We start from the raw sequence: 27,847 nt of genomic DNA on the forward strand, positions 1-27,847 counted from the left end.
ATATAACTTTTTCATTTATTTGTAGTAATGTTTTGCAAAAATATAAATAATGAAATACGTTAAAGGAATTACAAAATAATAATAATAATAATATTGAAAGTGAAATATCCCTTTAATCTATATATAATTTGTGCATAATTGTGAGTTGCATTATTTTTTCATTGCACATGAAATCCGGTCTCAAGTCCCTACAGTGATCGACCACAAATACTGGAACATCCAAAAAATTATCTACACCCTGAAGTTGGAGACATTTCAGAAGAGATTCTCTTACCTTTGACTTCTCGTCTTGTTTTCTTTTCAGAAAAGCAAAAGCTGAGCGAAATCTAAACAGACTTTCACACTCGTTACTGACGTTCAATACGATGACTGTTGCTGTGTGTGTCAGATCCCTCCTGGTGACTGAGGATTAGAACATGCACTGGGGCTTTATATCTCTCTCCTCTCTCTCTCCCCCCCCCCCCCCCCCTCTGTGTCACGACTGTCACCTGAAAGTAGGTGACACTGCATTCCATTAAATCCTGTCACTACAACTATAGAAGCCACCTCATCAGGTAAGGTAGAACTGATTGAACTTGATCTTACCTCAAGTAACACAGTCCTCTGAGAAGCCTGCTACTGTGCATATCTCTATAATAACCCTATGACACGCAACCACGCATGCACCTGCTCTGCACCTAAATGGCCTTTTGCTCATGTAATGTGTGATGGAAGCCCTGGCTGTAGCCTATACCAGGGGTTTTCATTGCTCATGTAATGTGTGATGGAAGCCCTGGCTGTAGCCTATACCAGGGGTTTTCATTGCTCATGTAATGTGTGATGGAAGCCCTGGCTGTAGCCTATACCAGGGGTTTTCATTGCTCATGTAATGTGTGATGGAAGCCCTGGCTGTAGCCTATACCAGGGGTTTTCATTGCTCATGTAATGTGTGATGGAAGCCCTGGCTGTAGCCTATACCAGGGGTTTTCATTGCTCATGTAATGTGTGATGGAAGCCCTGGCTGTAGCCTATACCAGGGGTTTTCATTGCTCATGTAATGTGTGATGGAAGCCCTGGCTGTAGCCTATACCAGGGGTTTTCATTGCTCATGTAATGTGTGATGGAAGCCCTGGCTGTAGCCTATACCAGGGGTTTTCATTGCTCATGTAATGTGTGATGGAAGCCCTGGCTGTAGCCTATACCAGGGGTTTTCATTGCTCATGTAATGTGTGATGGAAGCCCTGGCTGTAGCCTATACCAGGGGTTTTCATTGCTCATGTAATGTGTGATGGAAGCCCTGGCTGTAGCCTATACCAGGGGTTTTCATTGCTCATGTAATGTGTGATGGAAGCCCTGGCTGTAGCCTATACCAGGGGTTTTCATTGCTCATGTAATGTGTGATGGAAGCCCTGGCTGTAGCCTATACCAGGGGTTTTCATTGCTCATGTAATGTGTGATGGAAGCCCTGGCTGTAGCCTATACCAGGGGTTTTCATTGCTCATGTAATGTGTGATGGAAGCCCTGGCTGTAGCCTATACCAGGGGTTTTCAAAGTGGGTGACGGGGCACTCTGGGGTGCCGCGACGGCAGTCCAGGGGTGCCGCGAGATCATTTGATAATATTCGAAATGTATTTGGACATTAAAAATATATATTTTGTATCATTTTAAACTTGAAGTACAAAGTTATTTTCAGTCAGTTCTAACCAGAAATGACTATTATCTTGCTTTCCTCGCAACATAATCGCTGCTATAAATATAGTAAGTAAAAATTAGGAATATAATAATGTAAGGGTGCCTCGGATGAAAAGATATATTTATAGGGGTGCCCCGAGCCAGAAAGGTTTGGGAACCCCTGGCCTATACTGATAAGATGCAATTATTTGGATGCAAAATACGGAATGCAATTGGAAATTGCAATTGTGGTTGCCGTGACGCGAATTTCGCAAATGAATTTCCTCTTACCCTTTGAATTTTCCCCATTCAAGTCAATGGGGGAAATGATTAATGAATGGCCATATATGCAGATAAAGAAAGATGGGCTCCGCACACTGGGAAATGCTGCAAACCTTTTAATTATTTATTTAGGTTCCTTTACAACACATTGGACGTGACGTTTCGAGCCTCGCGGCTCTTCATCAGACCATATATGGAGATCTCTGTGTCAGTGTTGTCCCTTTTATGCCCATATATGGAGATCCCTGATGTCATCAATATTAAGCCGGACATACTGAGTCAGTCTCATGTGGTCAGACATCTATAATGTCAATCATCTCCGTATTTGGGAAAAAGTAAACATTTTAATTAAAGTGAATGGGGAAAATTAATTCACAATTACATTTATACTGATTGCGACCGTCAGGTCGCATTTACTACCAAAACCTCCACCGGCTGTCCGTCCGTCAGTCCGTCCGCCACACGTCACACTTTTGCCCTGCTCATATCTCCGCAACCGTTGCCCTGATCCATGCCAAATTTTGCACACACACTCCTTGCCTGCCAAACTACTACTTCCACCCATCAATTCTCACATGCCCCTCTTCTAGCGCCACCATGAGGCCCATTCTCGCTAAACACATTTTTGGACACTGCTCCTACAATTTTTGCCCTAAGATCACACAAATCGGTACACAGTATGTCTACACTCATCTCTCCAACATCGATCTGTCCCCTTTAGCGCCACCTTGAGGCCGAATTTTTAAAACACATTTTTTGACACTGCTCCTACAAATTTTGCCCTAAAATCACACAAATCGGTACACACTTGCTCTACACTGATGTCATCAACATGGATCTGTCCCATGTAGCGCCACCTTCAAGCCGATTTTTTAAAACACATTTTTCAACACTACTCCTACAGATTTTGCCCTACAATCACGCAAATCGCTACACAGCATGTCTACACTCATGTCATCAAAATGGAGCTGTCCCATATAGCGCCAGCTTCAGGCCGATTTCTTAGCAAAAAGGCGCGCATGCGTGTCCTGATGAAGCCGGTGGATTTGACATGTGGCCCAAGTGACAACAAAACTGTGGGAGGAGTAGAGCGGCAGAATAAAGTTTATCTGGGAGGCCTATAGGGTCAACAATCACCATCACACCTGCAGGTTGGAGGTTTGCTCACCTCTGATCAAGGTCAGAGCTCTGGCATGAAGGTAGTCGTGACGCTGCATTCCTTTAAATCCTGTCACTACAACTATAGAAGCTGCCTCAGGTTAGGTAGAACTGATTGAACTTGATCTTACCTCAGGTAACACTGTCCTTTGAAAAGCCTGCTGCATATCTCTATAGTAGGCACGCAACCCTCTGCACCTAAATGGCCTTTTGCTCATGTAATGTACGATGATAAGACCCAATTATTGGGATTCCAATAATTGGGTCTTATCAGTAGAATACAGGGACGGACTGGGACTAAATACCAGCCCTGGCATCTTGGCCAGACCAGCCCCCACAACCAGCGCGCGCGCAGATACTCTACCGACTCGTCGGGTCGAGGGCGGCACATATAAATACACAAGCTTTTAACCTGTGGGCCGCATTAAGCGAAGGTGGGGGCCCGGGCCACCAGTTGCCCATGTATGGCCTATAGGAAGATGGATGGATAGAATACAGGACAAGTACTATAGTCTGGTTATTGCCACCATGTGGTGGAAAAAGTACTCGCATGTTTTACTAGAGTAAAAGTATCAATACTGCAATGTAGAAATACTCCGTTAGGGTGCCCTCACACCAAAATACCTAGAGTGGAATCCGCCAATGCATTTCAATGAGAATGGAGCATTTTTTTTTGCCAGTAGAGGATTTCTGCAAAAAACGCTCCATTCTCATTGAAATGCATTGGCGGATTCCACTCTAGGTATTTTGGTGTGAGGGTACCCTTCAGGGACGTGCTGGCCATTGGGAAAAGCGGGACAACTCCCGAACGGCCGGTTCATTCCTGGCCGGTCCAGGCCGGCCATTAGGAAAAAAATAAAAATAGAATGTCAGCCTTCGCCCTTCGTTCCATTTTGGGGGCTGGGCGGCCAACAAAGTAAATCCTCACTATCGGGCAGAAACCTTGTATCTCCAAGTTTCACATTTGTAATTGTTTTCGCAAAGCAAAGCCCTGCTTCATACAAAGCTGTCGCACAAAAGTAGTGAAAACAGCCGATCTACAAGCACACAACGCCTCGCGGTGCGAGGCGTTGTGTGCTTGTAGATCGGCTGTTTTCACTAGTTTAAATCATTTTTAAAATGATAAATACAAAACCAACGGTTTTGGACGTACAAGGTTTCCACCTGAGAACGATGAAATATAACTCATGGACAGTAATTGGCCCACTGGCTTGTCACTTGTCATGATCTGACAGTAAAACATGTGAGTACTTTTTCCACCACATGGTGGCAATAACCAGACTATAGTACTTGTCCTGTATTCTATCCATCCATCTTCCTATAGGCCATACATGGGCAACTGGCGGCCCGTGCCCCCACCTTCACTTAATGCGGCCCACAGGTTAATACCGCCAGTTGCCCATGTATGCTGTAGGGTCAACAATCACCATCACACCTCCAGGTTGGAGGTTTGCTCACCTCTGATCAAGGTCAGAGCTCTGGTATGAAGGTAGTCGTGACGCTGAATTCCTTTAAATCCTGTCACTACAACTATAGAAGCTGCCTCAGGTTAGGTAGAACTGATTGAACTTGATCTTACCTCAGGTAACACTGTCCTTTGAAAAGCCTGCTGCATATCTCTATAGTAGGCACGCAACCCTCTGCACCTAAATGGCCTTTTGCTCATGTAATGTACGATGATAAGACCCAATTATTGGGATTCCAATAATTGGGTCTTATCAGTAGAATACAGGGACGGACTGGGACTAAAATCCAGCCCTGGCATCTTGGCCAGACCAGCCCCCACAACCAGCGCGTGCGCAGATACTCTACCGACTTGTCGGGTCGACGGCGGCCCATAACAAATACACAAGCTTTTAATACCACAACTTTTACCAACAACAAAAATGATAACTACACAACTACACAATCCATAAATTGTATAAGTTAGCGTACAGTTCTCACCACCAACAAGCGGATTATGGACATGATTAGTGCCAAAATGTGTCAGAACTTTGGCTAGTTAGCTAATGAATGGAAAAGAAGCATATTGATCTGAGAATTGGACAAACAAGTTGTATTTGATTGCTCGATATGCAGTAGGCTATGGGCTACTGTATGTTATATACTAGAGGCTAGAGCAGACACAGACACCAAACTGAGACTCTGCACGCAGAACTCTGCAAATCTATGGGGCTGTTAAGTATGACATCATTTTGTAGGCAGAGGAGAATTTCTGCCCCCAATTTCCGTGAATCTTTTTACTATTTTTAAGCTATTTACACATTTTTCTTCTCTTTGTTGTTGAAAGGAAAGTGTTAGAATTATACTTTAGTCGTTATTTTTGTCTCGGATCTGTTGAAAATAGCGAGGGACAGAAAATGCTCTGGGGGCAGATTCTCCTCTGCCTACAAAATGATGTCACGGCTTAAAAGCCCCATACTCCGCACCCAACGGAAAACAACAAACAATGCTTGCAGGGCAGAATTAGGACGATACCACTCATTATAAAAGTAAAAAAGAGAGCACTTACATTTTATAATTACCTAAAAGAAACCAACCCAGACACTCTCCATAACACAGCCCTCAACTTTTTGTTTATTTTATTTTTATTTACTTTTTCTTACTATATCTACTGCATAGTACTGTGTTCTATCCGTCTGTCATTCAATGTTATATGAGATACTTCAATGGTTTCCTGTGTAAATAAGCCAAGTATTTTCCTAGGATCTCCTTTTAGTTGACCTTGTACCAGTGAACTGTACCGTCATGAAACTGTACCTTATCCAATGCAAACTTCTAATAAAGTCTTCAATCAATCAATCAATCAATCAATCAATCAATCAATCAATCAATTCACTTAGGTTAATATCAGAATACCGATATATTATTGGTTTTAGCTTGTTAAAATTCCAAACGTGCAAACATTACCGACTTTAATTACTTCAGTCGACTGTATATTAGTATCTTCTTGATTACTAGTAGCCTACAACTAGTCTTTTTTTTAATGTCCAATGCATTTGTGATTAAGTTCATAAAGTAAGAAGTAACATAAGAACCTCTACATGCATTTGAAATTAAATAAAATAATTACTTTTCAGGATACCAATAAAAAAAAATAAAAAAAAATAGCAGATCAATACAAGCTCAAAACGCGCCACACTGCGACGCGTTTTGAGCTTGTAGATCTGCTATTTTTGCTATTTTTGATTGTATGCATTGTGGCCCTCTGGATGTGAAAATATAGCGTCCCTTTCCAGCATCAAAGTTGCCCACCCTTGCCCTACAGGCTGTGGATCAAAGGTTTCCATGGACTGTGATTCAGGGACGTGCTGGCCATTGGGAAAAGCGGGACAAACTCCCGAACGGCCGCTTCATTCCCGGCCGGTCCAGGCCGGCCATTAGGAAAAAAATGTAACTGTTTGCACAAAATTAAAAATTAAACTGTTTGCACAAAAGTAGTGAAAACAGCAGATCTACAAGCACACAACGCCTCGTGGTGCGAGGCGTTGTGTGCTTGTAGATCGTCTGTTTTCACTAGTTTAAATCATTTTTTAAATGATAAATACAAAACAAACGGTTTAGGACATACAAGGTTTCCACCCGACAACGACGAAATATAACTCATGTAATTGGCCCACTGGCTTGTCACTTTGTCACAAATCTTTGAGTAGCAGCAGCGCTATAGAGAGAGATCTCTCTCTATAGCGCGCAATGAGGGCCTCTCCAACTCTTTTTCCCGGGCTGAATCAGGGGCCCAGCACGTCCCTGCTGTGATTGTAGAGCGTTATTAGTGTGGCAACCAGTGGTGTAAAGTAACTACATGTACTTAAGTATACTGTACTTAAGTACAGTTTTGAGATATTTGTACTTTACTTGAGTATTTCCAGTTTTCACAGTACTTTTACTTCTACTTCACTACATCTCGGATCCAAATATTGTACATTTACACCCACTACATTCATTTAAACTTTAGTGACTAGTTACTCTGCAGATATAAATGATTATATTATAAAACATACATAAATGCACTTTGAAAATAGCCGATCTACAGTACAAGCTCACAACGCGTCGAATCACGGCGCGTTGTGAGCTTGTAGATCTGCTATTTTCAAACATTTTGTAGGCCTACTTTTACTTTTGGTACTTTAAGTACATTTTAATGCCAACACTGTTGTACTTTTACTCAAGTACATTTTGAATTCTGGAATTTTACTTGTAAGGGTGCCCTCAGACCAAAATATCTATAAGAGTGGAATCCGTGTTCCGCCAATGCATTTCAATGAGAGTGAAGCGGTTTCATGCCAGCAGAGGATTTCTGCAAAAAACGCTCCTTTATCATTGAAATGCATTGGCGGAACGCGGATTCCACTCTCATAGGTATTTTGGTGTGAGGGCACCCTAAGGGTGCCCTCACACCAAAATACCTAGAGTGGAATCCGCCAATTAATTTCAATGAGAATGGAGCGTTTTTTGCAGAAATCCTCTACTGGCAAAAAAAAACGCTCCATTCTCATTGAAATGCATTGGCGGATTCCACTCTAGGTATTTTGGTGTGAGGGCACCCTAACGGAGTATTTCTACATTGCAGTATTGATACTTTTACTCTAGTAAAACATGTGAGTACTTTTTCCACCACATGGTGGCAATAACCAGACTATAGTACTTGTCCTGTATTCTATCCATCCATCTTCCTATAGGCCATACATGGGCAACTGGCGGCCCGGGCCCCCACCTTCACTTAATGCGGCCCACAGGTTAAATCCGCCAGTTGCCCATGTATGCTGTAGGGTCAACAATCACCATCACACCTCCAGGTTGGAGGTTTGCTCACCTCTGATCAAGGTCAGAGCTCTGGCATGACGGTAGACAGTCGTGACGCTGCATTCCTTTAAATCCTGTCACTACAACTATAGAAGCTGCCTCAGGTTAGGCACGCAACCCTCTGCACCTAAATGGCCTTTTGCTCATGTAATGTACGATGTTAAGACCCAATTATTGGGATTCCAATAATTGGGTCTTATCAGTAGAATACAGGGACGGACTGGGACTAAAATCCAGCCCTGGCATCTTGGCCAGACCAGCCCCCACAACCAGCACGCGCGCAGATACTCTACCGACTCGTCGGGTCGAGGGCGGCACATATAAATACACAAGCTTTTAATACCACAACTTTTACCAACAACATAAATGATAACTACTACACAACTACACAATCCATAAATTGTATAAGTTAGCGTACAGTTCTCACCACCAACAAGCGGATTATGGACATGATTAGTGCCAAAATGTCAGAACTTTGACTAGTTAGCTAATGAATGGAAAAGAAGCATATTGATCTGAGAATTGAACAAACAAGTTGTTTTTGATTGCTCGATATGCAGTAGGCTATGGGCTACTGTATGTTATATACTAGAGGCTAGAGCAGACACAGACACCAAACTGAGACTCTGCACGCAGAACTCTGCAAATCTATACTCCGCACCCAACGGAAAACAACAAACAATGCTTGCAGGGCAGAATTAGGAGGATACCACTCATTATAAAAGTAAAAAAGAGAGCACTTACATTTTATAATAATAATTTATTTTATTTTTATTTACTTTTTTTTTTTACTATATCTACTGCATAGTACTGTGTTCTATCCGTCTGTCATTCAATGTTATATGAGATACTTCAATGGTTTCCTGTGTAAATAAGCCAAGTGCTTTCCTAGGATCTCCTTTTAGTTGACCTTGTACCAGTGAACTGTACCGTCATGAAACTGTACCTTTTCCTATGCAAACTTCTAATAAAGTCTTCAATCAATCAATCAATCAATCAATCAATCAATCAATCAATCAACCAATCAATGGTATATTAATGACATAGTTCAATATTGAAAAAGAGTGGTTCACTCCTTTAATCTCTCTCTCTATGATGTCAGCACAGCATGTTTGTGTAGAACAGCGGTTCTCAACCTGTTTACACCAAGTACCATAACATGTGTACCACCATAATAACTGATGTTAAAATACATGTGTGTAGACCCACCCCATCCTATTCAGCTATGCACAGTTAACACAGGAGGACACTTTATTCCTTGAATTCATGGAGTGTTTTTAGTTTTTTGTTGCATTTCTAAGTGTAGTGATACGCGGAAACGGGGATTGAACCCGGGACTCCCACTCGCCAGTCCAACGCACAACCAGTCGTGCTAATAGGGCTGAGCCCGATTAGCAGGGCTGTTGTCGCTGGTTCATGGCTGGTACTAACTGTTGGGGCTACAATCACCCCCCTGATCTTTGGAGCACGCCCTTGCGCTTCACACTTCAAGCCGCGGACCGCCGCACACGACGTGGACCTGTCCCTCACGCGAGGATATCACGCTCCTCATCCTGCCGACAACGCCAGATTGTAGTGATACGCGGAAGCAGGGATTGAACCCGGGACTCCCACTCGCCAGTCCAACGCACAACCAGTCGTGCTAATAGGGCTGAGCCCGACTAGCAGGGCTGTTGTCACTGGTTCATGGCTGGTACTAACTGTGGGGGCTACATAAGCCAATAATTTGATGACCGGGTCGTCGGACAGATTTAGCTACTACATTAAGTGAACTTCTCCTGCAAACTGATGATATTTCGAATGTGATTAATCCGTTCTCAAATCCTCTATTAACGGCTAGGTGTGATGTCACGCTCAGTTCAACACGGCTGGAGAGCCTATTTCAACCAATTGCTTGGTCAGAAGAACTACCTGTAGTAATATATATATTTCACTCCACTTATGTATTTGTTCTTATTTTTTGGTTAAACTCCTCCGAGTACCACAGTTTGAGAACCACTGGTGTAGAGGGAGAGAGAGCGGAGGGGCAGCTAGCTGTGCTCACTGTGCCGAGAATTCTCAGTTCAAGGGTGTCAAAGAGAGAAAGTTGCAGGGATATCCCGCAACTTTCGGCAGAGGTGGGATTTCTGTAAATGAGCGTGTGAAATGGCTTGTGTGGCGTGAGAAGAGGTCACATTGCGTGACTCTCACACTCTCAAAACGTGAGACTTGGCAGCTCGGTGTCTGTCAGGTTTAGAACTTAATCCCCTCCTAAAGTGTTTAATGTCATTGCATCGGGCATTCCATTATTCAATTATCATGTATCTGTTTTGACTGTCAGGTTTAGCTCACCTCACAACACACCTGTGCATGGAATCACAACAATGTCCAAAGCCTTTCTCATCAACACAGGACACTTGCACTTGTTCACCTTAAAGGGATATTTAATGTGTTCTCTAGTTCATAGCAACCGTACGGTACATCATCAAAACATCATATTCTTAGAATATTAAGACTGATGTAACATTTGGAATTATTGTGATAATAATTTTAAAAAATGACACAAAAAAAACGTGTGTTGTTTATTTGCCAGAAAACATATTATTGAGGACAAAGTCAACAACATAAAAGTCAAGGCCTATGACAATTTTGGATCCAAAATGACATTGAACTCTAACATATGACACTGAACTTGAATTGCTTCACCTCATAAATCCACTCAGCACCCCAGATATCATACTTTGATTCGTCATGTCATTCACATCAGATATGAGGGCAGAAAACAAGTAATCAGCTACTATTTTATGATTTTATAATATGATAAACTACAGACATGTAGCAATACGAAAATTCTAACCTTTGCCACCTCTAAACGATATCCAAAAAAGAGAGGTCCCCAAATAATTCATAATGGTACTGCAGCAGGTTGGTATAAGTATCTGCTAAATGTACTTAAAGAAGTAGTTCACCCCCAATATGACTTTTTTTCTATTGATTATCCCATGGAGACTTGAGTTCAATAATATATTTTTGTATTTGTCACATTCATAAGACAAAAAATGGAATGTAGTAAATTTACCCCCATTGATTCCGGATGGGGACCCAAATGAATCAATAGGGGTACATTTATTGTCTCCATGGTGTGAGTAATCAACAGAAACAAGTCATTTTGGGGTGAACTACTCCTTTAATATGATATTAGTGTCCACCTTTTATGTTTTAATATAAAAGGTTCACTAAAATATATTTTATTTTGTTATATCAACAGGGATGGATCTCATACAGGAGTCTTCAAATTGAGCATATTGTGTATGACCATTTATTAAAGTATAGTTTGATTATTGACACAATAAATACACATACAGTAACGTGTACACGTATACTGAGTGTTGGTTTGTTTACTGTTGAGTGAGAAAACAATGTTGCACACAAAAAAAGAGGGGAAAAAAGCGCCTATCGCCGCCCTGGCCTCGAGGATGTGTTTTGTTTTATCACGGTGGCCTGGGGGAGTTCTGCCAGCTTGTGATGGACATTTTAATGCATATTTTATTTTTGCCACAGACAAAATAAGTGATCAATTTACCAGAAATACATAATGAACTCCTAATGTGCCATAGTGTCATGTCAATGTGCTACACATTTTATTATTCGATAGTAGGCCTGTTTCTGCATTAACCCCTGAGACATAAGTAAAAATAAAAAAAAGAAGGTGGTTAGGGTTTAGTGCCCGGGTAGCTCAGTCGGTAGAGCTCTCGCCTTTGTACCGCAAGGTCATGGGTTTCGATTCCGGGCACCGCCAACTCAGCGTATGAGTAGCATGGCTTGTCAAGTCGTGCGGCAAGTTTTCAGAAATAGTTTACACATTTTTGGACTACTCCTACAGATTCTTTCCAAAAATCACACAAATCTGTAGCCTACACTGCATCTCTACTGTAGTAGTGCTCCATTTCGAACAAAATGCCTCAAATCCTGTGTGATTTCCGTGAAATCGTGCACGCACATTCCCACTAGGCACAAGAAGAAATGCCACTTGAATTGTTTCAAATCAGTCCCATGGTGGCGCTATAACAGGCCAATTCGTGTTTTTACCTATGCAGTAACTCTACCAGTGTGAAACTTTATATGCGCACTCCCTAAAGGCCAAGGAAAAACCTTTGCCCTGCATTTTTCACCTCTGCCTTTTTGTTGTATGATTCTGCTAAGCTAAGCTAAGGTTATCTGAGTTCATAGTCACACCACTACCGACTACCGTGCATTCCTCTTCTTACCACTCATGACCCGCCCAGCAGCTGTGTTTATGTTGTGATGGATGGTATGTTGTGATGGCATGTGTTGTGTGTCTAGACTAATCCTTTCACGTATCATTCATATCGGCTGCTACCTTGTTTTGTCTGCGCCTGCATATGACACTAATGTTTTAATACCGTGTACATATCAGCTTTCACGCTATCTGCATGTGCTCACACACACGCGCGCGCACGCACACACTCACACAGACGCACGCACGCACGCACGCACGCACGCACGCACGCAGGCACACACACACACACACACACACACACACACACACACACACACACACACACACACACACACACACACACACACACACACAGTATATAAACAGTATATGTGTATCCACCTGTTTCCGCGAGAATTTACTGTAGCATTATTTGCGGGACACTTCCGGTTAACAGCAGACATACAAGCTCACAGCCTGGAGGTGCTGCTGGTGGCACCGAAGTCAGGAGTGTGGAGCTTAGCGATTGCTCTGCTCCTGTACAATAAGCTTTGACAACTACCTCCACACAGGGATCTGGTGAGCCAAGCGGGTCACGAGATATTCCACCCAGACCCTCAGCGGCTAGACCTGTGGGTCTGGCCCGTGAGGGGGAAAAGCTGAGTGCAGCTGGCCTGTCCCCCGCAGTCATCATGCAGCGAGCCATGTCCGTGCCCCTATACAGGTCATCCTTGCATTCCTTCAAGCCTGCGTGGAAAAGAACCTGAAACCTTCTACGATCAGCGGCTATATGGTGGCTATCAATGCTTGTCACCAGGGCATTGACGGCGAGAAGCCCTCGAAGGACCCCTTTGTGTCCACGTTTATGGCCGGGGTCAGACGTGACAACATGACTGCCAGACCTGCCTTGGGACTTGGAGGTGGTGTTACGGGGTCTGAGCCAGCCCCCGTTTGAACCTTTGGAGAACGTTTCTTTGAAGCTTCTTAGTCTTAGTCTTCTTAGTGTCAGAAGAGTGCATGTGGTTTGCTAGCGACGACCAGAAGGTCTTGCTAAAGCCTCATCTCCAGTTTGTGGCGAAGAATGGAGTGGTGCAGGACATTCCAGTGGAACTGGTTGCCTTTCATCCTCCTCGCTTCGCTTTGGAGAAAGAAAGGCGCTTGAACTGCCTCTGCCCGGTCAGGGCGTTAAAGGCATACTGTCTGAGGACAAGGCGGTCGAACTGTCTCTTTGTCCCCTATGGCAAGTCTACTAAGAAAACAGAGATCACCAAGGTGACTCTTTCTGGGTGGATTGTGGAAGATAGTAATTTATCTCACGGCCTCGTCCATGGACGCGTCCACGGCCGGCCGTCTGCGTCCACGGCCGCGGCCTCGTCCATGGACGCGTCCACGGCCGTCTGCGTCCGCGGCCGCGGCCAGGCCGGGCCGGACGGCCGTTCGCGTCCGTAGGCGCAGACGGCCGTCCACGGCCGTCTCTCGCTCACTGTGCCGAGAATTCTCCGTTCAAGGGTGTCAAAGAGAGAAAGTTGCAGGGGTATCCCGCAACTTTCGGGAGAGGTGGGATTTCTGTAAATGAGCGTGTGAAATGGCTTGTGTGGCGTGAGAAGAGGTTACATTGTGTGACTCTCACACTCTCAAAACGTGAGACTTGGCAGCTCTGTGTCTGTCAGGTTTAGAACTTAATCCCCTCCTAAAGTGTTTAATGTCATTGCATCGGGCATTCCATTATTCAATTATCATGTATCTGTTTTGACTGTCACGTTCAGCTCACCTCACAACACACCTGTGCATGGAATCACAACAATGTCCAAAGCCTTTCTCATCAACACAGGACACTTGCACTTGTTCACCTTAAAGGGATATTTGATATGATATGATATGATATGATATAGTACTTTATTGTCAGTTCACACTGAAATTTGTCTTACGACACAGCAGTCATGTATTCAAAACATATATACAAACATTTGTAACACATCAAGGCATACGTGACACGCTGAGTCGCGGTGCAGCCCCTGTACCAGCGCACCAATTTAATTTGTTCTCTAGTTCATAGCAACCGTACGGAAAACAGAGATCGACAAGGTGGCTCTTTCTGGGTGGATTGTGGAAGATATTAATTTATCTCACGATAGTGCAAAGGTGGCTCGGCTCGCAGGCCTCAAAGCACATTCCACTAGGGGAGTTTCTTCCTCATGGGGTCTCTCGCAAGGGACCTCCATTCAAGAGGTGTGTATGCCGGCTAACTGGAAGTCGCCGTCCACCTTTGCAGCGCACTATCATTTGGACGTTGCGCCGCGGTCCTTGGCGCATTCGGTCCTTCAAGTGGCTGCTTCTTCTGTTTAAGGTGACTTTGATATGCCGTTGGCAGCTATTCACCTTACAAGTGAATTGGGGTGTGAGAGTGCAGCCCTTTCACTTTCCTTCCTTGACCAGCGGGCTAGTGGTCTTAGTGAAGGGGGACCCTTTTTTTCCTTATGAGTTAATCTCTGATTCTTATAAGGCAGGCTGCCCTGTCATTAGCTGAATATGGCGGGCTTGGCCTGTCAGGGTCTCTAAATCTCTCCTAATCCCTACCCCTGAGTCCGGTGGGCTCAGGGTCCGTTGAGGCGGGGCTACGCCTGGGGGCACCCTGAGGTGTGTGGGTGATGGAGCTGGGATTGGGACCATTTTTTCCGAAACGTGTCCGACAGTTTTTTGTCCGTCCCGAATCGACGTCCAAGCATTAATCATTAAAATGGGTCCGACCCGTGCCGAGGCCCGAACCTTAGTTTTCACCCTTTGGAGAGAGCAAACGTGTGACGTTTCTGTGATCTTGGTAGCGCATTAGCGCCTCCCATAGGATGGAGTGCTTCCTTCCACTACTTAGCAAACAGGTGTTTCGTTTGAAACACTTGTGATTTGTGCGTCCCCACACAGGCTAACAAATGGCGCATTTATAGCTATTGAATACTAAGATGCAAACATACAACAAAAGAGATCAGCCAACAACCTTCCCTCTGGTTACCTCGTTTGGAAGTTAGGAACTGAAAAAGGCTCACCTTGTTTTGCGTCACCAGCATCCTGTTGAACACAATCATGTTATTTAAGTCATTGTCATTTCTATTGCACACTGTTATGTCATGTTTATGGTATTGGCTACGGTAGTGGTTTTCAACCTACAACCTATAGAATAACACCAAGAGGTGGAAAATAACTAAGTGCAAGTAATGTACAGTACAACGTTGAGGTATTTGTACTTTACTGGAGTATTTCCCAATACTTCTACTCCACTATACTTCTGGGATCCAAATTGTGTACTTTTACTCCACTACATTCATTTGAAAACTTTCATTACTATTTTGATTATTGTAACAAAACATTAATCATTACCTGTTGTGGTGGAGGTCCTGTCATCACGTGGTCGTATGGAATATTAAAAGAAAAGGAAATTAAATTTTAGGACATAGTTGGAACAAACTCAATAGAGCTTCGCAGCGGAAGTGGTTTCCTGGTGCCACTTAATATTCCCCCTTCATTTTCGCCATAGACTTTTACAAAACTATTTATAACAATTATGTTAAGCCTCAAACCAAGTCATCCAGGATGGCAGTGAATCATGACCATAAAACCTTTGATCCTATATGTGAAAACATCTTTTAATATAACATTATTTGATATACTACATTTAATAACTACCCTTTGATTAGCGATTTTCAAAATGTTCTTTTCATAGAAACAAAGGTTATGGTCATGATTCACTGCCATCCTGGATGGCTTGGTTCGAGGCTTAACATAATTGTTATAAATATTTTTGTAAAAGTCTATGGCAAAAATGAATGGGGAATATTAAGTGGCACCAGGAAACGTGTGTGTGTGTGTGTGTGTGTGTGTGTGTGTGTGTGTGTGGGGGGGGGGGGGGGGGGGGGGAATTTTCAGTGCAGTGAATGTGACAGGTGGAGACTAGACAAGTGTCCACAATCCTGTGAATGTGTCACAACAGGTGAATATGAGATACTATAATATTGATTTCAGCTGTTACAATTCCAAACATGCAAATATGTTTACAAACTTCAGACTAGTATTTACATTTTATTGTCTTTTTTTTTAGGTCCAATGTATTTGTATTTAAGTTCCTAAAGTTAACATAAGTATATGTAAATGCCATCGGCGGCTCCAGAGAATTGGGACTGGGGGGGCTATGGGGCGGGCTGGCTTTTTTAAAGCAGGGGCGAATTAATTTTGGCAACAAACAATAATGAATAGTTATAATATGACAAATTCGCTTAGGGTATGGATAACTGAACAGACCAGATCATTGGCAGAAGTTAGGTCCAAATTCGAGGAATGTAGGTGATCGGATAGGGCTTTTGTGAGGCTGAAGATGCTTTCCAACATATAACATATGATTTTATAGTATGGTTTACGTAGAATACAAATAATCAATAATGTTTCAAAAGAAGAAATTCCATAAATAAATAAACCTTTAAGAAGTAGTGAAAATAGCAGATATACGAGCTCACAAAGTCACAAGTTCTCACAACGCAGTGCATGGCGACACCACGTGAGCTTGTAGATGTTGTCTTTTGGGTCTTGAGTTAAAAAGTGTGGGAGTCACTGCTGTAGGACCAATGTAAAAACTATTTGACAAAGTAGACCTGGCATAAGATCGCTGCTATTCGTTCATTATCCGTTCCTCCCTTAATCTGTGCTTATTTGTTTAAGGTTTATTATTGCTGCACAAATATGTGAGTGACTGAGGACCCAAAGTAATTCATGAATCCAGTTTACTCTCATGTACTTCTATGCGAGGAGGCGTAACAATAAAATGAAAACTTGAGTAATTTCTATTTATCTAAAAACATATATTGACCTACCATTGCCTTTGTCCACCATGTCTCCTGTATAAAGAAAAAGAGAACATTATCTAAACTGACATTCATAACAAAAAAAAGAGTTCAGATAATGTTTTGCGAGAAAAAAAAGGAATACAAAATATGAATAATATTGAAAGTGAAATATCCCTCTAATCAATATATAATTTGTGCATAATTGTGAGTTGCCTTCTTTTTTCATTGCAGGTGAAATCAGGTCTCAAGTCCCTACAGTAATACTGGAACATCCAATAAATATCTACACTCTGAAGTTGGAGTTTTCTTGTCTTGTTTTCTTTCTTTAAAAGCAAAAGCTGAATGAAATCTAAACAGACTTTCACACTCGTTACTGACGCTCAATACGATGACAGCAAAGACTGTTAGAGTGTTGATGTGTCAGTCAGATCCTCTTGGTGACTGACTGAGGATTAGAACACGCATGGGGTTATATCTCTCTCTCTCTGCCCCCCCCCCCCCCGTGTCACCCACACACACACACACACACACACACACACACACACACACACACACACACACACACACACACACACACACACACACACACACACACACACACACACACACACACGTCACATGCACACTATCCTTGTTTGATCTGTTTTAAACGATAGACAGATTACTTTCACTCACCACTCAATCTCTCTCACTCACTCACGCACGCATGAACACATTTTTTTATGGCTTTCATTTATTAAAGTAAACGTGTTGCAAAATCGAGAGCTTATAGACTTGATAAATGTATGCAGATATATCATAAGTAGCACTATTCCATTACACGCTTAGCACTCTCAATAACAAGTGACACTGACCATCCTCTGCATCGCCACTTTGACCTAATGCCATCTGGGCGAAGATACAGAACCTTGGCGTGGCACAAAGTTCGGTTTAAAAGGAGTTTTGTCCCCTCAGCCATTGCTGCACTTAACAGGGTCTTTTCTGTGTACAGTGGGGTACTGATGACTTGTCTATGTGATATGTTGTTTTGTCTTTTTGGCTATGTGTTGTTTCTTGTTTGAACAGACTGTGAAGACAAATTTCCCTTTGGGGACAATAAAGACTATTATTATTATTCATGAATACTAAAACAATTATGAAACAAAACTACAACATTACGTCATTCGCCACGGTGAAGTGCTGTCACCGCGAACCCCAACATCTCTCCTCTGTTTTTACCTTCAGACATCTCCCCGTCACCCCGTTCACTGATTGGTCTATCAGTAGGCCCCCTGGTTTCAGAGGCTCATTGTCACGGACAATGATGGCCTCCACTTGTTATCTCATTTTTAGGTGATAACTTATCACCTAAAAGTTGAGGTGATCACCCTTCACCTCGGACTATGATAAAGCCTATAAAGGCACGCTTGGCTACCAAGAGAAGACTTTGCACACTGTACGGTTATATTTAGGATAGACCCTGTATTTCTATGTCTGTGTTGTTGTTTTAGAAGAATATTTACTTATATGATTTTGACTTTGGGTCTAGGCCCAGGGGAGACATAAAATTTCTCTTTTGAAGCTAAAAGGTTTGGTAACCACAACCACTGCTCTGGTGTTTTACATGACAATGTGACAATGACCATAATGTTGGTGACAACAGAACGAAACAACTGAACTTGGTACACCTTTATTTGAATGAAACATATCATTTCAACATGCAGTTTTATTTACAGAGTTGTCATTTGTTTAGAACTCAGACCAAAAATCAAATCAATTAATGAATAAATGAAATTCTTCAGTGAAACATTTTGAAATCTTTTTTTTCAAGGGTTAGGGTTAGGGTGGCAACATCCTCACTGTGTTCAGCTCTCAGCTGCTCTTTGTGTCTCTGATTTTGTATGAAGAGTGTGATATGTCGGTGTTCAGACCTTCAATCATCTGTCATAAGGTTGTTCCGGAAGTTTAGGACTCCAGCGCAGAATGAACAGTCACAGGCAAACCATTGAAGATACAATTTGTTTAACAAACGAAGGCAATACAAGAAAAGGGAAAAACTATACTGGGAAAACTAAGGGGAAAAATAGTTCTGAAATACAACGTACGAGGACTAGCAAATACACAGGATTCAACAATTAGACATACATAGGGTTAAACCACTACTTACGACAACTAACCGACAAAGAACTGAACATACAGGAGATTATAAAGACTAACTAGACACAGGTGAAATCAAACAGACAATCAACACTGGGATTGGCACAACAGGACACAGGAGGAGAACATAACTTATCAAAGTGAGGTGAGACAAAGCAGGAAACAACTACAGGTGCAAGATAGGAAACACTATAGGAACCAAACTACAAAATAAGATACAAAACCAAAGCACAACAGTGAAACAAGATTAAGACTAAAACTGAACAAACAGAAAGGCAACAGGGCCTCAAGTCCAATCCCAAACTAAACCAAGTCCAGGGGCTGCGAGTCCATGTTCGAGTGTGGTAGGAAGCACAATAACCAGAAAATCTCGCTCTTTCGAACGACCATCATTTCGACAACCGGATCGTCGGGAGGGTTAGCGACTCACCCCACGGAGGTTAGGGTATGGGTAAGGGTTAGGTTTGGGTGTCGAAAAGATGACACGTAGAAACAGCTAAACGCTCCCCAAAATAACAACTGACGCTTCACTCTATTGACAAGAGAAAGCAGTGCAGCCAATGTCTTCTGTCCACCTTGTCATAAAGTGTCAGCAGTACATTCTAACCTTTGCAGGGTGAATACAATAGTGTATGAGAGGACAGAGTGTCTGTGTGGCGTGGCTCCGCGCGGCAACGAGGGGCAGCGAGGAGACAACTGTGACATCATCTCCTTCATCAGCTGACTCTTCTGCTCTTCTTACTCTCTCACTGCAGTGATGCGAGCCTCCTCTTCCTCTCTTATAAACCGACGTCTCTTTTTTAATTGTTCCTTGATCTTCATCTTTGTGTCGCGGGCCTGGACCTTGATGTGTTCTGCTGTTTGGACACATTTACTCCTGGCTTTATTGAAAACCTTCAGTTTACACTGCAAAGTTTTCAGGGATTTCTGGATTTGCTTCTTGAAGTCCTGTGCAGCTGCATTGACAGGTCTGGATCTGTGGTTTGTCTGTGATGTCTCAGCATGCAGAGCACAGTCCTGTGTGAAGGCCTCACACAACTTCTTCAGAGCCAGGTTACGGGGTGGATGGTCCATTGAAGATACCTGCTTACAAACTGGACATTCGTTAATTCGCTTATTTTTCCACCATGTCTCCAGACAGGATCTACAGAAGCTGTGGCTACACAACAGCACAACAGGATCTTCAAAGATGTCATGGCAAACAGCACAGGAAAAATCCTCCTCTGAAAGAGACGCCATAATGTCTCTCAGTGATGCTACAATCACTCTGATCAAGACAGGAGGAAAATCAGCCAGTCAGCAGCAGATGTTTCCTGAAGTTGACTTTCACAGTGAATCCTGGTCCTTGTTAAAGTCAGACAGAGTCAGCAGCAGCAGTCTGGGTCAGCAGTGTTTCAGACAGTCTGTCTTCACTCACTGGAAGTTGTGTGTTTTGGTCTGAACTGAGCTGAAGCTTTTATTGCCTCAGATGAGTCTGGTGTGAAGGGGCAGAGCTTTGACATGCAAATAACGCTTGCGCAGCATGCGCACACACACACACACACACACACACACACACACACACACACACACACACACACACACACACACACACACACACACACACACACACACACACACACACACACACTATTGTGTGTGTGTGTGTGTGTGTGTGTGTGTGTGTGTGTGTGTGTGTGTGTGTGTGTGTGTGTGTTACTACTAGTTACTAACTATATAGTTAGTTACTATAGTTAGTTACTCCTAGTTATATATATCCTACTATACTGTATCTCCAGCTGGGTACACACACACACACACACACACACACACACACACACACACACACACACACACACACACACACACACACACACACACACACACACACTCAGGCACACACACACACACACACACACACACACACACACACACACACACACACACACACACACACACACACACACACACACACACACACACACACACACACACACAGACAGACAGACAGACAGACAGACAGACAGACAGACAGACAGACAGACAGACAGACAGACAGACAGACAGACAGAGGGAGATTTTAAGACAAATCAATTATGTCATCTCCACATTTGGGCACTGTTTCAGCATGTGGCTGTTACCATGGACTGAGGGGAAAGTATCGTCTTGTAGGATAATAGGAATCCAATTTGACCATGGAGGTGGTATCAGTGATGTCAGTTATCTCCAAATTTGGGCTGTGCAAATGACAACAATTAATAAAAATATTATCATGTTGGTCCGAGACATCCACCTTGAGAACACACTATTAGAAATCTACACTGAAACACTTCAGCTGTGTTTCCATTTGAATGCCAACACATTAGCAGGTAAAAACACTGAACGATGATGGGGTGACAACTCTTTCACAGCTTTCTACAGAGGTGTCTCATTGCTTTTCTTAAAGGTCTATGAATATCTAGTGTCTCAGCAGGGAGTTCTATTGTCCCATTCATGATGGTTTTGGTGTGAAGAAGCTCCTTCATTGACTTCAACACAATGGAACATCAGCAACAGGTAACCTCGACAAAGCTGTGAACGACCTGAGAGGCAAGAGGGGGTTTTAATGCCATCAAAAGAAGCATAAGCTAACAGCATTCCAGTCCAGTCAGAGGGCACTGACCATAGACTGTAGAAAAATATGGCCCTTTCTACCCCTTGGAATGGGTGTCGCCATCATAGAATTGTAAAAGCATCAGAGATGCTATTGGCTGCCAACGGTCACGTGCAACGCAGGGATACATGGGAGAATGTGGTCGGAGCCTCCCGAAATACAGCACACAAAGAAGAACACAGCCGACTGGTATCAGTTTAGTTGGCCACTCCCCCCGCAACTTTATCATTTATTTTAAAATACATTGGACCACATTTCGACAAAACGAATATGATGGCGATTGAAAGGCATTTTTTAACTAGCAATAGGAACCATACAGTATTCATGAAAATGTTAATTAAGGTTAGAAAACGAAAGGGGAAAATGAATGGGATCCAAAGGTGGGAAATTCTTTTTGCGACCGGCCGGGGGGGAAAACAGCGCAACTAGCGGCCAATCATAGGAAGTTTTAGTTCCGTATTGGAGTCATTTTAAATCGGCAGAACTATGCCCCTGGCACTGACTTTGATAAAGTAGAAACACATAGTGCTTAATTATGTTAAAACTGCATTAATCTTGTACAGTCACAATGAAAATATTACTGACATGAAATAATCCACATTAATGCAGTATCAACTTTTAAAGGTGCTCTTCTATGCCACTTGTCTTATATACCACTTGATATGACCATTGCTGTAGGCCTTTGCTAAATATGGACTCAAGTCAGACTGTTGGCCGGGTCTGGCCCTTGGGCTGTAATTGTGACAGACATCCCAATCAAAACCTGGCTAAAATATTAGACTCTATAAGAACTCAGCAAGTCTAGTTCTGGGACTAAAAATCACAAGTAGAGACAAACAGAAAGTCTACCAGACTGAACCAAATTACAAGGCAACAAAGGGACATAGCATATTGGAAAGAATGGGTCCAAAAGCAAACTAGAATGGTGTTTGGCCCTAAATAGGCTATGGAGAATATACATATACTGTATACATTAGGGCTGACCTTCGAATACTTTTTTCATAATCGAAGCTCCTTCGAAGCTTTCTTTCGAACTTCGAAGCTTCGATGACGGCGACGGCGACGGGAAGCAAAAGTTTATCGGTTACATAAGTGATAACCGTTAAGGAAATGTGTTTAAAAATGCGTGATTTACACAATTTTAAAAGGGAAAACACACCAGTTTTTTCCTCGTAATAAAGCTCCTTATTTTCATTAAATAGTACGACAATACAACGAGGAAGAAGAAGATACGAATGTTTTCTATATTAAAGAAAAGTGTTTTTGCAGTACAGTAGGATTGACATAATCACATCACGTCTGTAATGTAACACACCGTGGCTGCAACAGCAAACAGCAGCAGCGCGACTCAAGAGTCCTATCTATACTATAATTTTGCGAATGTCTGTCTGAGTGAGTGAGTGAGTGAGTGTCTGTCTGTATGAAACAGCGTTTCTCCTCGGTGGCTGGAGCAATTGATCTGAAATCGCATCACCATCAGCATATGAACACCTGAATTGATCTGAAATCGCATCACCATTAGCATATGAACACACCTAACATAACTGTGAAGCCTGTTTGTCACTTTCACAAATCATATACTGTATATTAGCATTTTTATGGTGTATCTACTATCTATTCTGCATCTAGCATGAGGCACATCTATTCTGCATCTAGCATGAGGCAACATGTTTAACCAGCTCTCTCTGTGTGTGTGTGTGTGTGTGTGTGTGTGTGTGTGTGTGTGTGTGTGTGTGTGTGTGTGTGTGTGTGTGTGTGTGTGTGTGTGTGTGTGTGTGCAGGCAGGCGGGTGTGTGCGCAGGCGGGTGGGCGGGTGTCTGTCTGTCTGAAACAGCGTTTCTCCTCAGTGGCTGGAGCAATTGATCTGAAATCGCATCACCATTAGCATATCAACACACCTGACACAACTGTGAAGCCCGTTTGTCACTTTCACAAATCGTATGCTGTATATTAGCATTTTTATGGTGTATCTACTATCTATTCTGCATCTAGCTTGAGGCACATCTATTCTGCATCTAACATGAGGCAAAATGTTTAACCAGCTCTCTCTGTGTGTGTGTGTGTGTGTGTGTGTGTGTGTGTGTGTGTGTGTGTGTGTGTGTGTGTGTGTGTGTGTGTGTGTGTGTGTGTGCAGGCAGGCGGGTGTGTGTGCAGGCGGGTGGGCGGGCGGCCTGGGGGGGGGGGGGGGGGGGGAACAGTATCTCTGTAGCCATTAAACGAAACGGGTTTCTTACATTGATGCTCCTACATCATGCAAGCACCAGTTAAAGTTACTTTCCATCCCTCATATACTGTGTGCACAGTGCACATCCCATAACCCACACACTGCACATCATTTTGGAGCTCATATCTTTGAACGGGTAAGGGCTAGTATAACAAACAGATTAACTCCCAAGTCCCAAGGTGTACTGTACACGCAAATGTAATAGTATATTTTATAGTAAATAATTGCACTGCAGTGTGTCTGATTTAACGTTCCACTCATCAGCCGAAAGCTGACGGTCAGGCTCAGACAACGTAGTTCTCTATGCGGGCGCGACTAGTGAGCTTGCAGATCCGATATAAACTTGTAATCATCAACACCACGACAATGTAACCCTAGCAAGTTGTTTTTAAGCTCTTTTGTCCTCTTTAAAACGGGATCGACGCTGACAGGGTCCGATTTGTAAAATCCAATTGTCGCTGTTTGTTTCCTTGCGTTGAGTTGTGTGTCTGTCAGCGTGTGGAAGTGTGCATGGATGTTACACCGACAATGGTTTGACAACGAAATGTGTGACTGCATCGCATAGTTGCATTGGGTGATGATGTTACTCAGACATTGGTGTTACACATTTCGGTGCCAAACGGATGTCGGTGTATATGTGACAGCGCGCTGTCTTTTCTTTTTTTTTCTTCAGCGTCGACCATTCTGATGGCTTCATGCATGCTCTTGTTGTTGTTGGCTTGTTATTGTTAACACGTGTGTGAGAAGGGGGTGACGCTATCATGCTAGAGTGGAGCGAGGCGCATGCAAGCTAAGGCACGCGGCCCCCCCAAAGGACAAACGGCCGCGGCCGATTATTCGAATTTATTTTTCAAATTCGAATACCGTGCCTTCGAACGAAGCTTCGAATATTCGAATTTTTGGGGTCAGCCCTAATATACATATCAAAAAGCTATACCATGCTACATGTGTATACCCACCAAACTGAACCAAATTACAAGACAACAAAAATACATGAGAAAGAATCAATCCAAAAGCACTAGAATGCCATGTGTCCCTAAATATAGAGAATATACAGTGGCATAATACCTGCTTGCCTGTCCCAAAAGGAGACTGCAAACCCTGATAGATCGCTGCCACCAACAGAATATACTTTCCCCAGTTTGTCTGTTTGTCTTTTTCTGAAACTTTGGTTCGGCAATGTAAACATATGTCTTCTCATGCCAATTGAAGCTCCTTTTATTGAACATTGAATGGTACAGAATCAGTGAGCTCGGTCTCGTGGCGGAGAAAAGAACCTATCATAGTACAGTCTGTGGTGATAAGCTATCACCGCTGTGTAGTCTTTTAAAGTCAGAAAACTACAACATTATGTCATTCGCCACGGTGAAGGGCTGCCACCACGGCGCGAACCCCAACAACTCTCCTCTGTTTTTACCTTCAGACGTCTCCCCATCACCCTGTTCACTGATTGGTCTATCAGTGGGCCCCCCATCACCCCGTTCACTGATTGGTCTATCAGTGGGCCCCCCATCACCCCGTTCACTGATTGGTCTATCAGTGGGCCCCCCATCACCCCGTTCACTGATTGGTCTATCAGTGGGCCCCCCATCACCCCGTTCACTGATTGGTCTATCAGTGGGCCGACCCCCTGGTTTCAGAGGCTCATTGTCACGGACAATGATGGCCTCCACTTGTTAACTCATTTTTAGTTGATAACTTATCACCTAAAAGTTGAGGTCACCCTTCACCTGTTATAGGGTAGACCCTGTATTTCCATGTTTGCGTTGTTGTTTTAGAATAATATTGACTTATATGTTGTTATATTTTGACTTTGGGTCTAGGCCTAGGGGAGACATAAAATGTCTCTTTTGAAGCTAAAAGGTTTGGGAACCACAATCACTACTCTGGTGTTTTACACGACAATGTGACAATGACCATAATGTTGGTGACAACAGAACGAAACAACTGAACTTGGTACTGTGCGCCAGTGTGCGGTACACCTTTATTTGAATAAAACATATCATTCCAACATGCAGTTTTATTTACAGAGTTATGCTTTCTTTAGAACTCAGACCAAAATACATCCTATCAATTAATGAATAAATGAAATGGTCCAGTGCAACATTTTGACATGTCATTCTAAATAAAGTAGATGACAAATTAGACTTAATCAGGCATCTTTACAAAATACATGCTAATGTTATAATCTCATCATTTTGATGCGCTACCAAAACACACTCAACATGCATGTCATTATTTTTCAAATACAAAAAAGCTAGACAGTAGACACCAGTTTTGATTGCATAGATCATAAACATCACTTTTCCAGAGTTAAACGTGGCAACAGTTTTGGCAACATCCTCACTGTGTTTTCAGCGTAAATGAATGGAAAGAGTGCCCCATCGAAATCCTCAGTGTAGGTTAATATGTGTGTGTTAGTATCAAGATCAGTGAACCACACCTTTCCTGCCGAGCAGTCCAGCTGGACTCTGATCATCTGGGGAATACCCGCCCACTCGAGATCAGTGGTCGACTCGTGTGTGTATGTGGCTAAGTACGGACGTCCGTATCGATCCTCCACTGTGCATATTCCCCAGATCCCATCGTCTCCACGTACACGCCCGTGAAAAGCCTCTAGCACACCCAGTGCCCAGCCCCCATCTTCCCCAACATCAACGTCCCAGCTGTGATACCCTGAGATAAGGGCCTCAGAACCCAGTACCCAGTTCATCGTGGTCATCCTCTCTGGGTTCTGGGGAACCTGCATGTCTGGCCACTCGGGTGACTCGTGCACAGCCGTCAGATCATCTGACAGGAAGCCCGGCTCTAGCGCACTGTTGGGGTCCAGAATGACCGGACAGTAGGAGACGATGTCCTTCATCTTGTCCCAGACACTGAAGGTCAGGTTGCCCAGGTGTTTGGCCACGTCTATCAGTGCTCCTCGGTCCTCCTTATTATCTGGGAACTGGAATCTTTTCACCATCGCCTTGCAGTCCTGTAGGAATGAGCCGTCTGGGAATGCAGCTCTCAGCAGCTGCTCTTGTATGTCTCTGATTTTGTTTGAAGAGAGCGATATGTCTGTGTTCAGATCTTCAATCTGAACCTTCATCAGCTGACTCTTCCGTTGCTCTTCCTTCGTCACTGCAGTGATGCGAGCCTGCTCTTCCTCTCGTAAAAACTGATGAAGCGTTTTAAATTGTTCCTTGATCTTCATCTTTGTGTCCCGGGCCTGGAGCTTGATGTGTTCTGCTGTTTGGACACATTTACTCCTGGCTTTATTAAAAACCTTCAGTTTATACTGCAAAGTTTTCAGGGATTTCTGGATTTGCTTCTTGAAGTCCCGTGCAGCTTCACTGACAGGTCTGGATCTGTAGTTTGTCTGTGATGTCTCAGCATGCAGAGTGCAGTCCTGTGTGAAGGCCTCACACAACTTCTTCAGAGCCAGGTTACGGGGTGGATGGTCCATTGAAGATACCTGCTTACAAACTGGACATTCCTTAATTTGCTTCTTTTTCCACCATGTCTCCAGACAGGATCTACAGAAGCTGTGGCTACACAACAGCACAACAGGATCTTCAAAGATGTCATGGCAAACAGCACAGGAAAAATCCTCCTCTGAAAGAGACGCCATAATGTCTCTCAGTGATGCTACAATCACTCTGATCAAGACAGGAGGAAAATCAGCCAGTCAGCAGCAGATGTTTCCTGAAGTTGACTTTCACAGTGAATCCTGGTCAGACAGAGTCAGCAGCAGCAGTCTGGGTCAGCAGTGTTTCAGACAGTCTGTCTTCACTCACTGGAAGTTGTGTGTTTTGGTCTGAACTGAGCTGAAGCTTTTATTGCCTCGGATGAGTTTGGTGTGAAGGGGCGGAGCTTTGACATGCAAATTACGCTTGTGCAGCACACACACACAATCTATTGTGTGTGTGTGT

General features: G+C 43.3%; 1 pseudogene across 1 annotated transcript in view; it reads right to left on the reverse strand.

Annotated features, from left to right (window-relative positions):
• Positions 1-27,546, reverse strand: part of LOC308300356 (E3 ubiquitin-protein ligase TRIM35-like) — a 61,750-nt pseudogene extending 34,204 nt beyond the window's left edge. Inside the window, exon 1 of the transcript in view lies at positions 26,811-27,546. The product of the transcript in view is annotated as an E3 ubiquitin-protein ligase TRIM35-like (transcript). The remainder of the gene's footprint in view (positions 1-26,810) is intronic.
• Positions 27,547-27,847: the final 301 nt, after the last annotated feature.

The sequence above is a fragment of the Nannobrachium achirus genome (genome assembly GCF_963921795.1).
Source record: "Nannobrachium achirus genome assembly, chromosome: 2".
Lineage (NCBI taxonomy): Eukaryota > Metazoa > Chordata > Actinopteri > Myctophiformes > Myctophidae > Nannobrachium > Nannobrachium achirus.